This window comes from Phoca vitulina, unplaced genomic scaffold, assembly GCF_004348235.1.
Source record: "Phoca vitulina isolate PV1807 unplaced genomic scaffold, GSC_HSeal_1.0 scaffold13, whole genome shotgun sequence".
In the NCBI taxonomy this organism is placed as follows: domain Eukaryota; kingdom Metazoa; phylum Chordata; class Mammalia; order Carnivora; family Phocidae; genus Phoca; species Phoca vitulina.
The window spans coordinates 31,895,391-31,908,164 of NW_022589716.1; the positions used below are offsets into that span (position 1 = coordinate 31,895,391).

Here is a 12,774-nt window from a genome sequence, read left to right on the forward strand (position 1 = left end):
TGGCACCCATTGTGAGTGCCAGCATACAAAGTGAAACTGACCACTGCTGCTGTCTGATGCTTTCACCCTGAATGACAAGAGACAATTTGTTTAACCTCTTTGGGCTCAGTTTCCTCTTCTGTAGAATAGAGACACTAACTGATATCTGCACTGTAGTGCTGTTATGAATATTAGTGAGCTAATGAATGTAACCTGATTAGTGTAATGGCTTGTATTTATTCAGAAAAGAAAGCTTAAGATTGTTATTTCATTATTATTGACCTCTATGGAAAAGCAAATTCCACCATTCCTCTTGGCAACCTCATTTTAACTATTGGAAGAGGAGAGCTACTCCATTAATTAGAAGTAAATTTTGGATGGCACAACATCAGAATATCTCTTAGCAATGGTGAAATCATGCAGTCAATGACAATCTCTAGTTTGTAAGAATCTGAATTGACTTGTGAATTAACCTGTTGCCAAGGACCTAAACCACCTACTGATTCTCACCCCTTTGGGGTTGCATTTTGTCAAATTCCAAATGATCTGGTAAAATTTGGTAGATTCTCAACCAAAGGTGAATCTGGAAGAGGCAGTATCAAAATATCCTTGGAGTCATTTCATTTGGTACGGTTCAATATCACACTGATTGTATTACAGTTACCTTAATAATAATAGCAAGTTCTTACACAGTAGAGATCTTACACAGTTAGTACTTTGTATGTACTAACTTTTAAATTTCTCACAGCAGCTTCATGAGAGAGATACTATGATTATTGTTTTACAAATGAGAACAATAAGGTAGACAGAGGTTAAGTAACCAGTCCAAGATAACACAGCTGATATGCAGCGGAGCCAAGCTTCAAATCCAGGCAGTCTGGCTCCTTAGAGCAGCACTTTTATAGTTGATTTCCACTCTGCAATGGGAAAATTTTGAAAGCAAATATAACAAATAATTAAAAATAAAATGGAAGCAACTTATTCCTGTATTAAACAATCTTTTAAAAACTTGAAAACACTTTTCCATTATTTTCATTTTTACACAATCTCATGAAATGCTGATACAAAAAGAAAAGGAAAAAAGAAAAGGAAACTGATTAGAAGTTAACAATATTTTATTCAGTAATATTAGAGTAGTATAGCATTATGCTCACCTGAAATATTAGGTGAGAGTTACACTGTTTTCAATGCTATCTGAGATAAAATAATATTATTCCAGAGCATTGAAAAAAATTGATGGTGCTTATTTTTAAACCATAGGGAAATTATTTTTTAGTACTATAACCTAAGATGACAAGATATACAAAGTCATGTCTGTTTGTGCTGTCAGTCTATGTCATTTTATGCTCTGACTTTGGTCAAAGAATCTTGACAGAATTGAAGATTATTTTCAACTTTGTTTACTCTAAATAAAGGTAGCAGAAATGTCAAATATTTGTAAATGAATGTCACATATTTTAAAAAGGCAGCCAATGGGGCGCCCGGGTGGCTCAGTATGTTTAGCATCCAACTCTTGGTTTCAGCTCAGGTCATGATCTCAGAGTCCTGAGATCCAGTCCCGAGTTGGGCTCTGTGCTCAGTGCAGTCTGCTTGTTCCTCTCCCTCCCCCTCCTCTCCCCCCCCAACTTTCTCTCTCTTTAAAATAAATAAAATCTTTAGAAAAAATAATAAAAATAAAAAAGGCAGACAAGTAGAAGTTTCCCTTGTTACCTACCACTGTTAAAATATATGTTGATTATGTAACCCTTGTAACAGTGTCTCTCTGCTTAATGCCATGAAATTAAGCCACAGATAGACGAACACTGCCTTCAGTTAAGATCTTTTTAACTGAATAACTAATGCCTATTGCATGCAAGTCATGACAAACTTGTCTAATACCAAATTTGATTATATCATATATAATGTTTTAGCAGGATTCCAAGGGTATTAGTCAATATTGACTTCATCCAGGTATTATAGGAATTTTCATCCCCAGAGCTCTAGGGTATGCCATAGGCTTCCTCATCTCCACAAGGGCAAAAATACTGGAATATTGTTCTTCTGTTCCTTATAGTTCTCCCAGATCAAAACTGAGGGGAATATTGACAGATACCCTTTGATCCTATTATACAAATAGTCATCAATTAATTAGAAGGAGAAAGTATTAATAATAATAACAATGGCTACCAGTTATTGAATTGTTATCATGAGCAGGCCCTATAAGGGCTTTCCATTTATTTTCTCATTCCCAGTATTCCAATAATTAAGAAGAATAATTTTAAAATGAGGAAACCAAGACTCAGATAAACTAAGTAAATCAGTTTTCAGTTAGTAAATGAAGGCAAGATTCCAATGCAGGAATTTCTGACTTCAAAAAAAATGCCTTTGGATAGAAAGCTCTGTAGTTAATGGTTAAACCTCAGATAGTTTCAACACTCTTACACCTCCTGGATTTGCTGAGAGTTCTAAGAGTGTCTTTAACTGGCTCATTTAAAACAAATCCTTATTATTCCTTTTCCTTTCTCACCTTCCTGTGGTGAATTGTGCCAAGAAAGACTTCAAGAATGTAGAGAAACATATTGGTTGGATAACCTTCAAATTGGATTAGTGGACAGCGGGTTTAAATTGAGCCAACTTTACACATAGACATTTTTGTCTTTGAAATTTTTTCCTTGGTTTAGGATATATATACACATATATGTATATATGTATATGTATGTGTGTGTATATGTGTGTGTGTGTGTGTGTGTGTGTATGTATATCTATATATATTTTTTTCTTTAGTATGTAACAATCTATCTAAAACTTCCTAGCTTCAAGCAACACCCATTTATTAGGACACAGTTCTGTATGTCAGAAGCCAAAGGAAGACTGTGGCTGGTCTCTCTACTCAGACTCTTACAAGGATAAAATCAAAGTCATGACCAGATGGCATTCTCTTTTGGAAAGTCTGAGGAAGAGTCCACTTCCAAGTTTACTTAAGTTGTTGGCTAAATTCATTTCCTTGCTATTGTAGGATTAAGGTTCCCAATTCCTTGCTGGCCAGATGTCAAGGGCCACTCTCATTGTCTAGTGGATGCCCACATTTCTTACCATATGTCTTCCTCCATCTTCAGAGCCAGCAGCAAAGAATATCCCTCACATTAGTTACTTCGGATAGTTCAAATCTCTCTAGCCAGGACAAGGGAGAAATTATATTAAACTTGATATTATCAGAACATTCTGAGTTCTTTCTATTTTCTCTCTAGTATCATAACAAAAAATTGGAAAACATTTCTTAACCAGGCAGGCCTGCCTGTCAAATACATTTTAGTGTGTTTTACAAAACAAAAACCAAAAACCAAAAAAAAAGAACTATGGGAGAGTAAGAAAAATTATCAACTAGGCTGAATCCAATAAATTTACCCAGGAAAAAAACAATAGCTCTAGGAACAAAAGAAAAGAAAAAAGTGTGTAGATGGATTTCCCATATAAATGATTAGTGACAAGTCAGTGAAATAGAGTAATCAACATAAGCCAAACTGAACAGGTGCTGTTATATGGATGTCCTTTTTTTTTTTTTTTTTTTTTTTCTGAATAGACCAAAGGAGACCTGACTCCAGAATAGGCTTTCTCATGGATGTTTCATACCCAATTTTTAAGGTAACCACAAATGTGCTATTCTTCTAGAAAGAGAGGATTTACAGATACAACTTATTCTAGAGGAAAGTATCCATAGTGAAAAAGAAAAGAAACCCAGGCAATAATGCCAGAACACAAAACTGGAACATTCTGCTTTATCTCTTAGAAATGTGATATTTGGACACAAAACAGGAACTATTCCCTATACTCTGAGGAAAGAAGTATATTCACTTCCTTAATCCTACTTCTTAACTAGAGATAAACTCCATGAATGTGATTGACTCAATGCCAACAGAGCCAGATTAAGCCCTCGTTTCCATCTTCCTAAAAAATACAATTCTAAAATATTACAGAGAAATATAAGTTTTACTGAAAGTTTTGTCTGAAGAACACAGAGAGTCCTACAATGCACATCTGATTGAAACCCCATTTTCCCTATTAGACATCACTTTCCTTTCTCCCAAATGCTCTTAATGGTAGTCTATGACTTCCCTCATCTCCACACAATCTCTAAAAATCCCTTCTATTGTCTATTATAGTTATTATCCTTAATTTGGATACCCATGTCAGAAAAATACAAGTCTCCTAGTTAGCCTCTTGGTGCTTGGCAAAGGTAAAATTTGGTAGTCAGCTAAATAAAGACCTTTCCTTTCCTCCACTAGGTCTATGGGGGATTCTAAGGTCTCTTCTCTACATCCAGGTTTACGTGACAGGAAGGGCAATACACTATTTATTTTACTTATTCATTTGGGGGAGGGTCACTGAGTCTAGAGGTGGACTTTGAACTGCCATGCCAAGAGGTCTTACTACCATGGCTTTTCACTCACCTCCAGGATGAGCTTTGGGTGAGAGCGTTGGTCACTTGTAACAGAGATTCTGCGTTAAGTCATTTGCAACAGCACTGAAAGCAAAATTTCAGACTCTAAATTTTTCTAATGGACATGAAACCCTTGAAGCCAAAGCTGTAGGTTGGATATGAAAATAAGCTGTCAGTAGATCTTCATGGGTGCAGTGAGTTAGCTGAGCTTCACATGAGATTTTCTTTAAAAATGATAGAGTGAAGAAATGATACATGTTGTCTAAAATAATTAAGATCACCTTCACTGTGAAATAATAGTTTCACCATATCTAAAGTAAAGCAGATTCTTTCCCTTTATTGTCTCGATATAAAACTCTCAATCCTGGACTCATAAAAATCAGAGGTTTAAAATTTGTTTTAGAGGAAATATTCCATCGTCTTCAAAGATATAACTTTTAGGTTGGTAGAATAGTTGAATTTATGCCAGTAGTTTGGAGTATCTATGTCTGTGGTAGGAAGATAGCACTTTATTTGAACCTAGCATTTGTATTTCCGTCAATAAAAATGTTGACAACTCAACATAAATGGAAAATCATTCCAGCAAAAACTCAAAATTGTGTTATAGAATAAAAAGGAAAATTACATTGAGGAAAAAGTGCTCAATTTTCATATGCCCTTCTTCCCAATTAGTTGTTTTGTTTTTTTTTTCCTTCTGTTTCTAGAGTAAATGACAGTGGTGTTTTCTTTTTGTTTTTGTTTTTCTGTTTGTTTGTTTGTTTTGACAGTGGTGTTTTCTTAGTGAGTAGGTCAAATCATCTGTGACAGTATTACTTTGGGGTTGCTTGAATATGTAAAAGGCAGATATGCAGAACAGTTGCCTGTTGGTATAATAGTGACAGCCAGCATTATTGAACTTGTACTATATACTTACTCAACAAATATTTATTGTGTACATACTAAGTGCCACTAATTTTAGTGAATTTTAGGGATATAGTGGAGAGCAATGTGACAAAGTCTTTATCTTCATGAATCTTATAATAAACAAATATAAAAATGTGACAGATGGTAATAAAAGCTAGGGAGAAAACTAAATGGGGTAGGGAGTGGTGGGTGTTGCTGTTGTATATTCTGAGGCCAAAGAAGGCTTTGTTGGCATTTGAGAGGAGAACTAAAGGAATGAGAGAGTGAGACATTGAGAAAAGGCAGTTTGGACAGAGGGAACAACATGTGCAAAGGACTTAGAGTAGAGCTGTGTCTGGCACATTAGAAGAATAGAAATGAAACCAGTATGGATAAAGAAAAGTGAGCAAACAGGAGCATAGATGAGATTGTAAACACTATCTTAAAGATATTATAGAGCCTTTGAATTTTACTGTGAGTTAGATTAGAATGCATTATGTGGTATTGAGCAAAAGACTGACATGCCTTCTCTGATTTCCAGTTTAAAAAGTTTATTCCAAGGAATAGACCATAAAGGGGCAATAATATAAGGAGTTAAAGGTGATTACAATGACTCAGGTGAGAAGTAATGGTGGCCTGAAGCAGGATGATAGCAGCAGACAGGTGAACAAGTATATATTTAGAGGGAATAGCTGAAATAATTTCCTGGAAGATTGGATGTAGATTGTAAAGAGAAATAGAGGAGTGGTTTTTAGGCTGAGCAATTGCAAGAATGGAGTGCCATTTATTGGGATGATACCAATAAAAGGAGAACAGGTTTTGGAATGGGGGAAATCAGGAATTTGTTTTGGGGACATTTTAACGTTCAGATGTCTGTTAGATAGAACAATGAAAATTTTGACTAGGCAGCTGGATTTACCTATCTAGGGGGAAAGTTGGTTTGGAGAACTAAATCTGGTAGTTAACATTGTTAAAAAAACAAAATTTAACAGTAAATTTAAAGATCTAATTAGCTTTATTTGATGATTTATGAATTGGGCAGCATATCATCTTACAAATGGAAAAGAACTCATGGGATACCTGGGTGGCTCAGTCAGTTAAGCGTCTGCCTTCAGCTCGGGTCATGATCCCAGGGTGCTGGGATTGAGCCCTGCATCAGCTCCTTGCTCAGCGAGGAGCCTGCTTCTCCCTCTGCCTGCCACCCCCCCTGCTTGTGCATGTTCTCTTTCTCTGACAAACAAATAAAATCTTTAAAAAAAATGGAAAGGAACCCTGAAGAGCTATATAGAATGAAAGACTTTTATAGGCAGAAAGAGGCAGGACAAGGAAGTTGTTCCATCAAGGAGTAGATTGTTTCAGGCAAGGTCACCTTCCTCTGGAGGATAGGTAGGGTCTATCAGGTGGGTTACCTCACTAGTGCTGACCAGGTAATTCCAGATTGACTGGTTAAGGGTCATGAAGGGTAACGTTTCTGGGAGAGGCCGAAAGTAGAATTAGATTAGGTATTAAGTTTTGGTTGGCTGACGTGGGACTTAGCACAAGTGACTCCATTTTGAGGACTCTTGTCTCTCTCTCTCTCTCTTTTAACACCACATGATTGGATAAGATAACAAATGCCTCCTATATCCTGGACACTCAGCTCAGCATTTTGTGTGCCTCAACTCATGTAACACTTTCAAAGAAAATTTCTCCATTCTATAAATTGAGTAATTGTGTTAAAGAAGTTAGTGTTAACTTGACCAAGAAGACATATCTTGAGTTTAAACCCTACTGCATTTATTCTGCTGCCTAATCTGGTCTGGCATAATATGGCCCACAACATAAAACATTTGCTAAATGAAGTATAAATGGAAATAGCAAGTGTATCTGTATTGAAGAATATGTAGAGAGATAAATCCTAGAGAGGTAAATTGATTTGCCTAATATTAGTGGACCGTGTTAGAGCCAGAAAGATCATGTAGCTAACCAGAGTCCCAGCGTTCATTTTCTAGGCCCTGTGCTCCACATTTCCTCTGTCTACTTTCAGAATCTTATTCATTCCCAGTAAGAATGTTTTCCTTTGCTTTCCAGCACATCAAACAGAACTCTTAGGTTATAGTCTGTTTCCATTTGTACAGCCCAGGGTTTCTCAACATCAGCACTATTGAGAATTTAGGGTGAGATAATTCTTTGTTATGGAGTTTGTCCTGTGCATTGTGAAGATGTTTAACAACATCCCTGGCCTGTGCCCATTTAATGCAATAGCACCTCCTCTCCCAATAGCGAGAAGGAAAAAAACTCCATACATTGCCAAATATCCCCTCTCAGGCAAAGTCACCCTTGGTTGAGAACCACTGGAATGACCCATCTCTTACATTCTCTGTATTTAATTCACCCATAGATGATGGGAATTGAGAAGAAAAAAGGAAGTCTAGTCCTTCTGTATTTGCCTCCCATGACTTACCCAGTCTTCCTTAAAATTGGAGGTTTCTTGGAAATTCATTCAGAAGCTGGCTGTGTTTTCATTCCTTTTCCAGATAGGATGTGCCAGCCCTAGAGTTCTTTGGAAGTCAGCAATAACAGAAACTCAGAGGGCCTTTACTTAGTGGTTGTTTGTAGGCCACAAAAGCAGCTATCGCCATGATTCTGAACAGGAGAAGTGTAAATCAAAAGGGATCTAATAAAATCTAGGTGGTTAAGCAGTAATTGTGGACCAAATGGGAACTCAAATCGGAGTGGTTGTAAAGGTGTCAGGGCAGTGTTCTGGGTTACATCATAAACTTGCTCAATACCAATATCAATGACTTCAACCCAGAAAAGGAATTATTTTTCTTGGATTAGGTCTTTGCCACTGAGCTAGCATAACCATGATTTACCACCCAACAGGCGGTCACATTTAACCCTAGAGCTCTGCACAAAGTTTGCAGTAAAGTACACCCATTCCAGAATATTCCAAAGGGGAGATTTATCCACTAAATCTGAGCACTATGCTTTGAATCCTTTATTCTTCTCATTTATTTTCTACTTCTAGAAAGATGCTAACAATTTTGAAGTCTGTTTTACAGAGCCAATAGAAGTTCTCAATGTCAGTGTTTATCACTATTGGTCTCTTTCACATGGGATACTTCCCCTCTAATAAAAATTACATCCCATATAATGGGTACGATTGCATATATCTCTTGTGCTTGTACTTTAAATATTACAGTGCAAGATATAGGGCTGTAAAAGATGTCAAAACATAATCATGCTCTGGGGAAAATAGGATTTGTCGTATGCTTGAGAGAGCAGCAGATAGAGTCTTCAGTTGCTTACTGCAGATCTGCCATTTCTAATAATATTAAAATTGCAGAGGATGGTGTCAATGTGCAACTGCAGGCAATGCTTCAGGAAGGACCAATTATCATTCAGTTCTAATGTAACTGCTGAATCATCATAGGGAAAATGCATCACAATCATTAATAACAGATAAATGTCATAGATGATGGAGAAAATATTTTAAAAATCCAATGGTTTCAAAGTAAGTGGCTCATGAATTATACATTTAATTAAGAAAAGCCAAATGGGAAGAATTTTAAACTTCCAATTTGTGAGGTAGTTTTTTTTTTTTCTTTCCCCATTAAAAATATACAAATTAAGCATGACAGTGGCTGATGATGGAACAAAATAGATAAAAGCCCCCACTACAGCCTATTTGGATGAATGGGAATAGGGAGCCCATGGGGAGAAGGGAGAAGGGAAGGATGAAAAATACAGTGACAGGAAGGGCTTGCAGGTTAGCATCTTCACCAATTCAGAGAAGAGCGCAAAGGGCTACCTTGATTCTAGTCACAGAGCTGCTGCCATCTTCCCCTCTGCTTACTCACCTATAAAATGAGAAGATTGGGCTGGAAGATCTTTAGGTCCCTTCCATCCCAGACATGCCATGCATCTATGAACTGAGGAACATCCTTTTCTCTAGGCTCCCACGTGCCACCCAAAGAGAAATATACAAGATGGTCACCATTTTATCAAACTCCGAGCCATTTTCCTTCCTGGTATGATTATACAGGGGAGATTGAGAATTACCATTATATTAGTGATTTTCAAAGTAGTGTTCTGTGACCCATCAGTATCAGTAGTTCCAGAGAATTTGTTAGTGATGTAAATTCTCTGGCTCCTCCCCAGACCTACTGAAAGAGAAACTGGGAGGGTAGAACCTAGCACTTTGTGTTTTCCCAAGTCCTCTAAGTGATTGTTATGCACACTAAAGTTTCAAAATCGCTCCTCTAGTGAGGCCACTCTGGAGAAAAGAATTATTTCTTAATGGTTTAGCAAATGCATTTCTGTTCCCTGCTAACAGTGGCTATAAACACGTTTAAGTAATTGAAATGACAGATTGACTTTTTATTCTGTAAGATTCTGAGGAAATTGAACACAGGACAGACAGTGTTGATGGGGGGAGCGGATGAGTGGTGAGGAACTTTTGTCCTAGTTCTGAGTAGGCTTTGATATGCAGAGTTTGCAGGTTTGGAAGGAAGTCTGAGAGTAAGGAAGGATGCTCCAAGGGGATCATATTGACATAATGACATGACAAGAAGAGGATCAGTTGTAGATACATAGAAAAGAAGAAAAGTGGTATTAGGGAAAGAGCAAAGGATTGGCATCTGAAGGATCTAGGTTCAAGTACTCCTCCTTTTACACACAAACAATGTGATTTTGGAAAATTACTTTTATATCCCTAGCTCTAGTAGCTTCTCATGTTTAATGGGCATATTAAATCAACATCCAATTAGCGTCACAAAACAAAATTTTGGGATGATGAAACAGGTATGAAATAAAAGTACTCATTTTTTTTTATTATTCTTTATGTAATCTTTCTTATTTCTGGACCATTTTCTTCTGGCAGCTTCTAAATGTTCCACTATTAAAGAAGGAATAGATCAGAGAAAGTTTTAGCAACTAAGGTAAAAATGAATTCACCAAGGGAGAAATGGAAATTGCAGTCTCAGTTCTCAAGATTATAGGGTAAAGAATTCAAAGATTTCTTGGGCATTAGTGACAACCTGTAATTTCTGTTAAGTGAGAAGGGTTAACCTTGGATTTCGGAGAGTTAGAGCTTATTCCGCTCCCCAAATCAGCACTGAATAAAGATCCCTAAACTGAGACATGGCCCTGGGAATTTGCTCAAGATTGTCTTTATTTCACAAAAGTTTCAAAAGATGAGGAGTCACTGACAACAAAGGAATCTGAACTACATTTTTTCCTCTTTATATTGAAGAAAAATTTACTATCTAGATACCTCTCACTTTCAAACAAAAATCCTTTGAGCAACTCTTTGGTGGAGACAGAGTAACAGGCTTAGAAGTGAGGCAGCAAAGGACATCAGTAAAGAAACTTAGAAGCAAGAGACCACATGAAATGATAAAAGACTCCAGTAGGGACTTGCAAAAGCAATGAAGTTTCAATACCCTGGAACAGGATGAGAATGTCAAAGCATATTTTCAAAACTAAAAAGTGAGTTGCATTTATGCATACTTGATCTAAAAGCATTAGACTGTTAAGGAGATCAAAGGAATGTTGAGGGTGGAGTAGACAATCCATAGAAACATAGGTTTAACTTCCCATTCATTGAAAAAATAAATATTTTTGCAACGTTTCAAACATAGCTTATCCATTCTCTGTTTGGCCATCTCTAATGATAGAGAGCTCATTACCTCACAAATCACTTGCTGTTATAGCTCTGAAGTTTAGATTGGTCTTCATTATATTAAGGACCTTGTGTAACCCCCAAGAGCTAAAGTCCTATTTTTGCGTCCTGGGCATCAACAGAAAGGGCTTTATTTAACCCTTCATGCACATGACAGCAATTCGAATCTATGAAGACCGCTCAATTATTCTTCCCCACCCTGACCCCAGGTAAAAATTTAAGTTCTTATCATTTTCTTTTGTAATTTAACTTCTGGCCTTTGCTATGTTCATTATCTGTCTCTTGATATACTTGAGAATTTTAATTCCCCTTTCAGTAAGGGGTGCTCTGAACATAATATTCCAGTTCAACCACATGAGCCGTTCATAGGGTGTTGAAAATACAGATTCCGTGATACTTCACTCAGATACAAGGAAACCAAATTGCTAGGAATAGGATTAGCTCTCTGTATTTTAACAAGCTTACTTAGTGATTATAATAAATAAAACATAATACTCAAGTCTGAACAGTTCAGAGTAAGAATGAAAACTATTATTCGTCTTACTGTTTTACAAGTTGTAATTCATTCTAGTGTTTAGTTTTCCTGACACTATTTCATCCTGTTTTTTTCCCCATTTACACAAATATTACATAGGAATTAAAAATTATAATATGACAGAAACACATTATGTAGAGAGTAAAAGTCTTTTGTATTTCTTCCCCTCACCCTAAGAAAACCTCTATATACATTCCTAGGTTGCTAAATTAAATAATTTGTATAAAGAAACACAGATGCACACACACACACATACATACGCACACATATACACAATGTTAAATGTCTTGATTTACAACATGATTTTCACATAACCATACATTTGGGATTTTTTTCCTACCTGAACACTAGTTTTATAGATTTAATGCCACTTTGTACATTTTCACATTCTACACATAAGTGGCATTTTTGCTGATTGTTCTCTAACATATCATCTTCTCATGTTTTCTTCTTTCCTGATAATTATATCAGAGTTCTGTCAGTATAGATGAATTCATTTTTACTAAAATAACTTACGAATTGTTAGAATGCAATACTTAAGCTCCTCCCCCCTTCCTATTAATGGTCGGTTGTATACTCACTCTTCCCCTCCCTCCCTTCCGCCCTTCCTTCCTTCCTTCCTTCCTTTTGTGCTTTCTAAAATCTGTTTCCTAAGTGTAGTGTTAGTGCTTTATTTTTTTCCTTGGTGAAAGAGATGATAAAGATGGCAACATTCCCACACTCCCACTTCCTCATAAGTTTTTCTATATAGATCAAATTTAAGGTCAGACTAGCTATTGATCTGTATTGCCTCCTCATCTTAGAGAATTTAAATTCTGTAAAGTTAGTGAAAAATGCTTCAGATAGTCTGCTTCCACCTGGGGTAGATTGCTAGAACTTATCAGAAATAATTAATCATCTTTGGCTCTACCATATCTTGCTTCTGCACCCGTTTTTAATATAAGTGCAGATGACAAATATGACCCGCAGCCTCTGCCTGAACAAGAGGCCCCTAGTTGCTTCAACTCTTGTTCTATGAGCTGTGATTTCCTATTATGTGATTTCTAAGTTCATCTGCAGGTGAAGATGTTTTCAAACTGTGTATTTCCCTTCTTCACCCCTAGCACCTGTGCATTTCACTTATTTTGGTGTCCCATTAGAACCAGTTATATTCTTCTATTTCCCTAGACGTAAGTTCAGTTCTACCTAGTTTCCATGATACATACAATTTCTTAGTTTTCAGATAGTACCACACTTAAAAACCTTAATCCACAGGAATATTTTTCTTTGTTCGAAGATTTCTGGCTAAAATTTTTT

At 36.5% G+C, this 12,774-nt stretch overlaps 1 protein-coding gene across 1 annotated transcript in view; it reads left to right on the top strand.

The window, feature by feature from the left end:
- Nucleotides 1-12,774, top strand: part of CNTN6 (contactin 6) — a 292,595-nt gene that overhangs the window by 177,369 nt on the left and 102,452 nt on the right.